General features: G+C 46.8%; 1 non-coding gene across 1 annotated transcript; it reads right to left on the reverse strand.

Moving 5' to 3' along the window:
* Positions 1-9,455: 9,455 nt before the first annotated feature.
* On the reverse strand, positions 9,456-9,618 carry LOC144116594 (U1 spliceosomal RNA). The gene has a single exon (XR_013311921.1). It is a non-coding gene; the product is annotated as a U1 spliceosomal RNA (small nuclear RNA).
* Between the last annotated feature and the right edge of the window lie 2,237 nt (positions 9,619-11,855).

An 11,855-nucleotide genomic window follows, 5' to 3' on the forward strand; every position in this document is an offset into this window, starting at 1 on the left:
ACACCGATGAAGCACAAAATGAATTCCCTGCACTCCAGTCAACCACATCAGACGAGTCTAGCGAATAGAACACAGGCAGGAGCACTCCTCAAATGGCCGCTAGAACTTCGCCGACAAACGAGGCCAGCACCAGCTCGAGCGGTGACAGCACTCAGCACTTCACCGAGCCACGTCACCAGTGGGCTGGACGTGGCACCCGTGCAAAAGGACGCCGCACCCCGACCGGCAGGCATGATATGCCGGCTAGTGTCGTACAGAGCGTGCGCATGAGCAGACTTTTAACGGACTCACGGAAAATGGACTCGAAACATCCACACGGCCCCCTCGTTGGTTTACCCGCGGGTGACGACGCCATGGACTGCAGCCGTAGAACCATGAAACGGGCACACCCCGAGACGACTAACAGCGACAGCTCGCCTAACACTAGTAAGTGCCATAAGATCCCTAGTGCCCCGAGACAGTCTGGGCATATATCCCCTTAGAATAGTCACTTTAGATTTGTTTTCCTTTTTTCCTTGTTTCGACAATATTCGCGTGGGCGATTCTTACAATGGAGGCGGTCCACTTATTCTCTCTGAATACTCGGGGTTTAGAAACCTGGATAAGCAAAGGGAGAAAGTGGGCTTTGCCAGAGCACACGACGCGGTTTTTCTTTTCCTAAAAAATTGCAACTTTAGTTCCCCGTATGATGTTCATTCCTTTTCTTCGCGCTTTTGTGTTGATACCTTTTTACACTTACGGATTCTTTATGTCTGGCGTTGGAGTTGTCTTTCTCAAGCCACATTTCCGCCGCGTTGCCCACTGCACGTAAGGCTTTGATGGTCGCGCCCTAGCCGTGGATTTTAACCATCATGTAAGGCGAGTGAGAGCGCTTGTAGTGTACGCTGCAGCCCAACGTTCTTCTACATCTGAGTTTTTTATTCTCTCGATTCTTTAACGCTAGATAGTTATGCAACCTTTATATGGGGGATTTTAAATGCGCCGAGGATTCCTACAGGGATGTAAGCGGTCGCAGATAAGGCCGGCCGTATACTGGTGTGCGAGATTTAAAATAGCTCATCCATAACTTCAACCTTATAGACCCATGGGTTGAGCTAGATGGTAACGAGTTTGGTGCCACATGGCAACGGGGCTCGAACATGAGCAGGCTCGATCGTTTCTACTTTCTGCCAATTCTCGCTACTCATGTGACTTGTTGCGATGTCATGGCTTTTCCGCCAGAGGTTCCGCGCATAACCGATCATTTTCTAATATCTGCGAGGCTGCACTTTTGTCAGCCCGCCCCATCCAGGAATTTTTGTAAAATGGTCATGACACTAGTGCATGACCCCGCACCGAAAGTGTGGCCGCCCTACGGGAAGCTCTCGCAGAAATGTGCTGTCATCCCGCACAACCACGTAGCTGGGACGATTTAAAACCTAGTTGGCGTGAAAAGCTTACCAAACCTGCGAGAGATAGAAAGTTGCGTTTAACTGCAGAAAATAATGACACCCTCCGAACGGCACGCATTGTGCAGCGTGGTGCGCCCATCACTTTTACAATGCAGAATTACCTCAATCAGCTACAAGCGCGCTATGAACTCCTGCTCCGCCTCAGCTCACGAACTGCAGCACAGATTTATATTAATGATAGACCAGTCGCGGACCCCGCTCTGCTTCGCAACGTTCGCTTCGCTTTCGTGAAGGGTCGTGCAACCATTCCGTTTGTCGAACTTCCTAGTAGTGAACAGTCAGATAGCGCTGAGGACATCAAGGCTGTCTTTAGCGAACATTTTACACGCCTCTTTACAACTGAGAGCACAGGCATAAGCGATCTAAAAAGCAGCTGTTTGTTCATTTTTCTCATGCATAGCCTGCATACCTTAAGAGCGCCACGACAGCCTATGTAATCCAGTCACTCTGGAAGAGCTTCGCCTCTTTTTTCAGGGGATGAACGCCTCCGCTGCAGCCGGTCCAGATGGGCTACCACTTGTTTTTGCAAAAATTTCTTCACAGAGATACATGTGCATCTTTTGTCCATGATCAATGGCCTTCTTGTCGACGGGTTTCGGCCGGATCTTTTCACGAGAGTCGTATAGTGCTCCTTCCAAAAGAATGGTGGTGTGCCGTCCGACCCAGAAGCATGGAGGCCTATCTCCCTACTGAACTCTGATTACAAAATACTAGATGCAATATTAGCACACCAGATAACGTGAGCTCTTCCTGACATAATAAGCAATGCTCAGACATGTTTTGTGCCCGGACGCACAATTTTTTCGTCACTAGCGTTAACCCGCGATTTGTTCACATTTGCTACGGGCACGCAGGTTTCGAGAGCTTTTGTTTGCCTAGACCAAGAAAAATCCCTCGGACTACCTTTTCACAATTCTATACTGCTTTGACCTCCCAAAGCGCCTGATAGACGTTATGAGATTGTTGTACACTGAATTGTCAGCAAGCCTCGTAGTTAACGATAAGATAACTGACCCCATTCCAGTGAGCGGTGGAATATGCCAGGGCTGCCCACTGTCATCAATTCTTTTCGTCCTTTGCCTAGAACCGCTGTTGCAAAAAATTCAAAGTTGCAAGTCGATACAGGGCTTTTCTCTCCCAGGCTTGCGCGAGGTTAAAGTAGCAGCTTATGCTGATGATATTTCTCTGTTTGTTAGAAACATTGACAGCTATAGAGCATTTATGAGGCTCTTTCACGCTTACAATTGCATTTCAGGTGCACATCTCAATCCAGCTAAAAGCCAAGCGTTACGCTTTGGATCTTTTAGTGACCATATTTCTGATGGTGTCTAATGGGTAGATGGCGTAAAACATCTTGGTGTCACGTTCCTCTCCTCCGGTGAAGTAGCCCGAACCACCTAGAATGAAATAAAACGCAAGGCTGATCAGCGTATCGAAGGCGCAAATTCCTTCGACCTACCTTTCTCTGAACGAGCTTACCTGATCAAATCAAGCATAATAGCTTCCTTATTCTATGTCACAAAAAGTGCGCACCCTCCTCGCCGCATCGTCCAGAGGCTGGCCACAGCGTGTGGACCTTTCTTCTCGTGTGGACACGCAGAGAGCGTTGCAAGAGGTTTTCTTCGCCTGCCCACCTACAAGGGTGGTTTCAGCGTCCCGGATCTTGAAGTTACGTGTCGTGTATGGGCCTTAGGGCTCATTTGGGACTTTATCTCAGACACAGCGTACCAAGGAAGAGCACTCACCGCATATTCAATAGGAACATCGCGTCGCTCCTTTTAGTTATCTAATTGGAAGCCCTGCGGCTGAAAATTCACCAGTTTTATATACACACGTCGTTAGATCCTTACATTTTCTTGAAGGTAGCCTTCCTGATTGTGATTTGAAAGAATTGTCCACAAGTGAAACTTGCGAATATGTTGCGTTTCGCACTCTTAATGTAAACTAGCGCAAGAAAATGCGCAAAAGGCGGAAACAAAGAATCTTTGCCTCTCTCCCCACTGATGTATTCAATTTTACCTGGCTTCGCGAATGGTAAACGTTACCCACAGCCGACCGCCTTGCAGCGTGGGGCGTGGCGCCCTCCGTCTCATGTCGGCAATGCGGTCGAAATGAAACTCTGAAGCATGCCGTTTTTTAATGCATAGTCGCGCGAAAGTTCTGGCGCTTGGTAGCGCTTATGTTCCATGTGCGCATGCGGTGGCAGTCTCAGTCGCGATTTCTTTGTTGAATTATTAATGTGCGTGGGTACTTATGTACTCTGGAAAAGAAGGGGACTTGCTGTCTTGCGGGGACGACCGCAGAAAGCAATGTTCTTTTTACTGTACCACCTTAGATCTTTGATGCTGAAACACTGATTGAAGACCTTGTCGTGTTGGGTGAGGAGGCTTTCCTCCTTCGCTGGTCAGGAAGGTTCATTGTTGTTAGCGATAGAGGTGTGTCCACGCCCATTCTTTCGTATTATGAAGTTTAGCGAGTGTTGCTCATTTTTTCCTTCCTTGTATTCCACTTAAGCACATAATGAAGCTGCTTTGATCTAGCTCTGTAGAAACCACGAATTGTTCACTGAAATGTCATTTGGAGATATGTGATACCTGTACAATGATGGCTCATTGTGATGTCCTTGGAAACCAGACCACATGTGTAACAAGTCCTTGGCACTATATAAATTGTCGGGAAAATAATATTCTCCTAAACGATGCCGAATCCACGGGTGAAGGCCGGTGCATTGCACTACGTCCGGCTGAATCCCGCTTCTCCTAATGGCAGAAGCTGAGGCACATATTTTTGGGTGTGGGGTCTCGGCGTGCGCGTCAATTTCTGCCGTAATCAAACCAAACGAGACCTAACATGATACTTCCAGATTTCGCGGAAGGACGACGCATGCAAATTATAGATGCGCTTAATATAGGTGAGATTAAGGCGCGAAGCGTAAGAAGCGCACGTTGGAAGGGTTCGAGAGCACACTCCTACCCATGGCTAGGCTCCCTCTGAGCGCTAGTGCGTCCTTCGCTTTATAGGTCCCCCTGCACCTGCGCCAGTTAGGGAGCCATGTCGGACGCACTGACATATATGATTCTTTACGGTCTGTTCTCGCTGGGGTTTAGATTTCGACGTGAAATTATTATGAACACGGAGTCTCCGTGGTAATGCTGTTATGAAAGTGAAACCACATGTTCTAACATTATTGGGATGAACTTCCAATCTTAGTGCATTTCAGATTTTCCAGCTCCTTATTCCACAAATAATCAGGCTGGTCAGGATCGAACAGTATCTATTGAAGGTGAGGATGTGCTCTTGTACTGATAGATACTGCAGCCACAGGTAATGAAAATATATTTAAAGTAAACTTAACAAAATGAACTGCGTTGATGATAAATGTAAACCGAAGTGTCGTTGAATTTGGAATCACACTGGTGGAATCGGTTTGCCATTTTTTTTCTCCCTTCGACAAAGGCACAACTTTCGGCCTTTTTGCAAGACGTCATCCATTGTTCTCAGTGAGAGGTATGTCACAGCAGTCCCATGGAAGTCTGTTTTCTGTTACTTTTTTTCCTTTATTCCTTCCTCGGACAGTGTCTAAGAGGCCAAGGCTAAAGGCTTAGAGCCTGAAGAGGCCTTGGCCCCTTGTACAAATTTTTGCAGCAACGAACAGTACTCATGCGTAACACTTCGGTCAGTAGTAGGGACACAATGTAAACAACTCTTTAAAAGGCAAAATTGTACCGCCCTGTACATCAGTCTCAAATGATCCAGCGTTGTAAGAATACGCGGCTTCTGCTAACACATCCAGGTTTGCATGCAAAGGGCACAAGCAATAAAAAACATGAAGTGCGAAACCGGCAATACAAAAATCTAAACCAATATACAAGAAAAGCGAAGCCGAAATTTCGGTGAGTTGGATAACATTCATGGCAAAAAAAAATAGCGCAAAGGTAACACGCGTCGTTCCCTTTCCGTCCCTGATGTTCTTCCTGCGCCATCTCCCCGTCATGAACAAGACAAGCAAAACTAGGACACCAGAATAATTTTGTATCTAATGGCAAGCATTTCTTACCTTACCCCCTGTGTAAACCGCGGAACACGTATTGGCGATTCAACCGATTTGGTCACGGTCTAGTAATAACAGGTACCATTTAGTTGTGTATAAAATTAATGAATTAACCAAGCTGTGTCTGTATTCCCATTTAAAAACAGTAAAAGATTTGCTGAAACCTCTTTGCTTTCCAGATGTATTCAACAGTTTAGCAGACTGAAAATTTAGCGTTTGGCGACCATAATTAGTTCACATCACAGGCGTTCTCCGTTTACGATCAAGGATCGAATATATACAGCTGTGTTCTCTTGCAGAGATAAGTGGTTTGGTTCGATGGATACACTGCAGCAGTTTAAAGTAATAGACCTGGTTTGCTTTTCGCATGTTGTATTTAACGAAAACCGGCCCTGTCTGTAAGTTGCGTCTATCGCCTCTCTGGTTCTCATACAAGCGTAGCACCTTTTTTGTGCGCTAATTAATTCATTATAAATATAGGCTGTCGTTCTTCCCTCGACCAATATTCCATGACATAATCTAGAAAAAAAGATAATAATCAAAAACCTGTTTTAAGGAGGTGAGTATATTCCTGATTGTGTATATGCTCTCAGTTGCTCTCAGACAGAGCCCAGGCAGAAGATTGGCATATGCTCAGTGATATTTCTTGTCATCACACCACCACTAAACTTTTCGCTTTCAATGTTATGGACACACACATCAATACACGTGGCTGCATCACCAGTAGTCCCGGTTGGTTGGGTTATCATATTTTTGCACGCTTGCTCATGAACAATATCTTTAAATTCTTCTGCACATGGTTGATAAGAGAGATCATCAATATTCACACAACCGAGAATAACGAAAGAGGGAGGTTGATGCCCTAGTGATTCCAGGGCGTTTTCAAAATTATTTAAGAATTCCGCTACAATGCCAGAGAGTGGTCTGTAGAGTACACCGACTACCACGTTCGATAATTTAACAAATAAGCTTTTGATATTTTCATTTAGCTCCATTAGGTCATGTAGAATTACATATACGGAACTACACCTAAACTAATTCGCTATAACGCCACCTCCCGTGTTTTCTCTTATAACGACCTCGAATATGAGGAGGCACTTAATCCATCTTTAACTAAGTTTCAGTAAGGACTATGATATCAAATTTTACAACACGAGAACCAAGGTACATATCTAAATCGTCTTTCTTGCTTTTAACTCTTCTCTGGTCCAAACGTATGGTCGCAAACGGTAAGATCTTAGTTGTGCGCATATTGTTGAATGTAGGGCAGTCATAACAGGAACAACAAATTTTCTACCTATCCATTTATAGCTTCTGAAGCACACAAAAGTGCGGGTTATGGTCTAGCTTGCAATCTTGGCAATATCTGTCGTACTTGCGATTCTGACAATGTCTGCCGCCTCGCCCGTACTAGCAAGAATTCGGTCGCGAGTAAACCACACAAACTTCCATCCGGCTCTTTTGGTTTGAGCAATGGCTGCATCGAGAAGCATGTTGTTTTTGTCAGTCAGGTGTTCATTCACGTACACACGTGTACCCTTGCAAAAATAGTTGAGGTATTTGGTATCAATATTGTGCAGCTTGCATTTCTTCAGGAGCTTGCCTCGGTATGAACGCTACACAAAACGGAAAACAATGTTCTTCCTGTCGGACTTAGAGGTACTGACGCGATGGCACACATCAATATCAGAGTCGAAAATTGGCTCATTCATCAGATTTCCAATCCTTTTCCCTAAGTTCATTGAATAACCCTCCTCAGGTGAACCCTTTATTTATATATTGTTTGCTCTCAGATACTGCTTGAGTTCTTGACACTTTCACTAAGCTTTTGGTTTTCAGCAGTCAGTTCATCATTTTGTTTAGACAGCCTTTTGAATTTCTTTGATCTCTGTTTGGATTTTATTCACGCCATCACATATGTCGCTACAGTGCTTGACACTGTCTTTCAAATTTCGGAGGTCAGCCCTTATATCGCGTTTGAAATCTACATCTTTTCTCATAGTTAGCTAACGGAAGGACATTACCCTGTCAAGCCATTTCCAAAACACACAATCATCGTCAAAACCCAGTATTCGAGCACACCAGCAGGGTCAGCAACTCAAGCAGCTAAAACTGGCAGCAGCGACGAGCCGTACAATTCGAAGTTCGATATATGCGAGCAGATCGCTCTTGTAATTAACTTGCGGTAAGAGAAGAGAGCCTTTAGGGGTGGTTCTCCGACGCTTCCGAAGCCGCTACTGCGAAGTCAGACAGGCCGACGGTTCAGGCCTCCTTTTGTAGCGCCCAGGCTCTGACGAAGTACGACTCAGGCACATGTCAGGTGCCGGGTTGTGATGCAGATGATGATACCGTCCTCCGTGTCCTGTCTTATAGGCTTGACGCATCCGCTTTTCACTTGAATCCGGTGCGCTAACTGTTTTAAGAGCAGAGAGCCTTTAGAGGTGGTTCTCCGACGCTTCGCCGCTATTTCCAAGCGATTTTCGTAGACTGTGACGCAACTTAGGCCAAATTATTTCAGAGAGGTGAGGCGCGAGACGACTGTATTGGCGAAGTTTTTCAAAGCGATTGTATCAGCATGCTTTGAAGGCATGCAAGGTGATGTCAGCTGCAAAAATGACCAACCTGTGTCGAAAGAATTAACTTGAATATAAGGCCGAATCGTTTGCAGTGTAAGTGAAACATGAATATCGCATCTAAAGGTGAAAGGTCCGCTGCCGAGAAATATGCACCCGTCGCACTAAATATCAAATTGTAGTATTAGAGTCCGTTAAAATGTACCGGGTCTGCGTGTGGGTAATGGCATTTGCGAAGGTGGCTTCGTCTGCAGCCTCTGGGGAGGTGTTTGGAGCTAAAGGCAGTGTGAGGAGGGCAGGTGAAGAGGATACCACCACGGCTGCTGTCGCTTCATCAACCGTGCAGGCAGCGTCCACCCATGCGGTGTCCGGCTCGGAGCCATACTCTCGGTGGAGTGCCCTCGCACGGGCTCTTTGGCCCAGCTCATGGTGGGATGGGTACACGGCATAGACCATACACATCAGGATGCGATCAAATTAATTGGTAAGATTTACACTGCCAACCAGTCGGCCGTATTCTAAGAGCGAAATTATCGACAGCGGTTGGTCATTTTTGCAGCTGTCATCACCTTGTTTGCCTTCAAAGCATGCTGAAGTAATAGCTTTCAGAAGCTTCGCCAATGCCAACGTCTCACCCCTCATCTGTTTGAATTATTTAGTCAAATTTGCGTCGAAATCTACGAAAATAACACAAAACGGACCGCAGCGGGACTGCTGTAACATACCTCTCACCGCGGACCATGACTGACGCCTTGAGGAAAGGCCTCAAGTTTTGAATGAATCCAGACGAGAAAAAATCACACACCAATTCCACTAGAGTGATTCCACTAGAGTCAAGGACACTTCCCAAGCAGCACAGGTCATCGACCCAATATTGCAGCAGGATGGCCTCATCCTGGTCCTTTGTAGGGCCAGCTTTCCCAATACAGTTCTCATAATGGGCCAATTACTTGTGCTGCTTGGGTTCGCTGTTCATTTATCATTACTGCATTTGATTTAGCTAAGTTTAGTGCATGCCTCTATTTATTACTTGTGGCCGCTTACCTATCTTTGAAAGAGCAGTTCCTCACCTTCAGTAGATGCTGTTCCAACATGATAAGTCTGAAATGCAATAATATTGAAAACTCATCCACCTCCAAATGTCTAAACGCTAGCACAAACAGAGCGTAAAATAACATGTAGACATGGTTCCCTAATTGGCACAGGTGCAGGACACACTGGCCCTCAGAGGGAGCCAAGCTCTGAGTAGGAATGTATTCTTGATGCTTGCGCTTCGCGCCTTATTCTCAACTAAGGTAAGCGTAACGGTGACTTACATATGTCGTCCTTCCGCGCAAATGTGGAAGTGTCATGTCATCTCTCTTTTGAATTAATTACTGAATGGGTTGGGCGCGCGCGCCGGAACCCAACTACCAAAAATAAATGACCCAGATTCCCCAATTAGGAGAATGGGCGGGCTTCTGCCAGCCGTAGTGCAGTGCACTGGGCTCCGCCCGTGGACTCGGCCTCGTTGATCACCGAAGTCACAGCACCATGTAGGTATGACCGGGGTCTGTCTGTCTGTCTGTTGTTGCCAGGAAGAAAGAAAAGCAAAGTGCACAGGCCTGCCCACTGGCTCAAGCCGAGCCACTATCGCTACCACGTGCAGATAGAAGTGGAGTTGAAAGATGGTATAGAAAGACCGGATAGTAAAGACGCGCTAAAGACAAGGCCGATCTCGGAGGTACTGCAATACCGGGCCAACCGGTGGCGGGAGTGAAGCATCCTTCAAACTCTCCGCCACATTTCCAAAAATAAGTCCAACTTGGACCCGTAACAGATACTCTAAGGGTTCGAACAATCAAGTTACGGGATCGCTACTTGCTAGGGGCTGGTCTAAAGCGCTTCCCCGGTGCGAACAGCTGCTTGGTTCAAAATATCTTGCGAAGATCTCACGTGGTATTGATAAAATAGGACGTATGTATGATCTAATTTTAGGCGACGCAGATCAGAAAATCACAGCTCGAAACACGAAACACGGGTAATTAATGCTCTGATTTTTTACATTCTAAATCGCTCTTTGAAGGAAGCGTTTGATCACGCAGGCCATGCACTCTCGTGATGCAGTTGCTTCGGGCTGCCGATCGCACCACGTGCGTGAAGACCACACCGCGCCTTTTTGGGAAGACGACGAGAACAATATCAAATGATGCTGTGAAGGACGTCACAGCCTGGGTATTTGTCTCGTAGTCTTTAGAACACGCGTATTTGTAAATTTTGACTGTAGTAGAATAAGCACGGGATCACACCATTTACTTCGATAGATAAACGACGGGCTTAGCCTTTAAAATGCCTTCTAGGTGCAAGCATGTCTAACGCGCTCCGTGCCATTACTGGGGAAATAAAACTTTACCCGTAGACATGGGCTTAAATATATAAATTCTCTTCACGCATTACATGCAACGTACTTTGTTATAAATACATACGCGTTCTATTGTTATCTCTCTTATATGTGAACCGGCATGTGTATTAATTGTAAACTGTAATTTGTCTCTATTGCCATTACGTCTGCCGTGGAAACATTTCTTGTTATGTGAATCTGGGAATCCGATTTATTCCCCTGCTTACGATCGACGAAAGTTCCCTGCTAAACAACCGCTTTCATTTTCGTCATTCGGTGGGAGGGTTCTGATGCAGTCTGACGCGTTAAATTGAGGACATCGCTTATCAGAGAGAGGAAGAACTGTGAACCACTTGCCATAACGGTGTACGGGAGATGTGCGACACTATCCACGCTGCTTCCGTGAAGATGCCGGACGGCCAGCAACTATTATGAGAAGAGGATTACATGTGATACCATATGTAAAAAAAATTAGTTGCGGTTCAACTACTGCTGAACCTGCTTACAGAGCGAGCACTGTGCTGTATCGGGCAACTCGACGCTGCTTCGCGCCGGTAACATTGAAAGAGAGAGAGAGAAATAAAAACATTATTGTTGGAGAGGAATTCGAGGCGTGCCCCTGTGCACGACACCACTGTTCTCAAGAGTTTGTCCCTAAGGTCAGTAAGACTGCCATCCCGGCTGGTGACGATGGTCAGCACGGCCGGACCCTCCGAGCGCAGCAGGGTGTCCCAGTCCTCCCACGTCTTGAGGTCCTCTAGGCCGCGCGGGGGAGGCCGCGCCGCGCAGAACAATGGGATGTGGAGGGAAGAGGCGAACAGTTCTTGGCACAGGATGCAGGCAGGAGTAGGGAAGGAGGGATGATAGTGGGCTAGGGTGAGGACAGATTGTGTGTCTGTAGTTCGCGCCAGAGCGTAGTTTGCGCCATAGAGCTGGGTAGAGCTGGTGCGATGCTCTGTATGCCTGCGTCAGCTCGCTGAACGAGTGCATTCGCTCCCTCGCGAATCCCGATCCGAGGCCACCATAGCCCAGTTTGAAGAACCTCTGTTGGCGGTTGGCGGTTGTCGGCCTCGTTTCCGGGATTCCTGGAGTGCACAGAGAGTCATATTGTCACGGGTGGTACAGCTCGGTTGGATACGTCAAAGTAGGTGACTGCAGCGGACGTCAGTAGCAGTCCCAAAAGCGGAGCATTCGCAGCCAGACACTTCGGCTTCTTTTTTTAAGGCCAGCTCGCGCGCGCATTCTGCGCTCTCGTGGTTCTAGTAGAACGACGACGATGAATGGGCGGTGTCATTACTCCCCGGCAAAAAGAAGCATCGTCCCGATGCTGGGAGTGAGTGGAGAGGTCGGAAGGACTGAACGGGGTTAGTGGGCGAGGCTACCGATCGTGATAAGGCTTC

The sequence above is a fragment of the Amblyomma americanum genome, chromosome 1, assembly GCF_052857255.1.
Source record: "Amblyomma americanum isolate KBUSLIRL-KWMA chromosome 1, ASM5285725v1, whole genome shotgun sequence".
Lineage (NCBI taxonomy): Eukaryota > Metazoa > Arthropoda > Arachnida > Ixodida > Ixodidae > Amblyomma > Amblyomma americanum.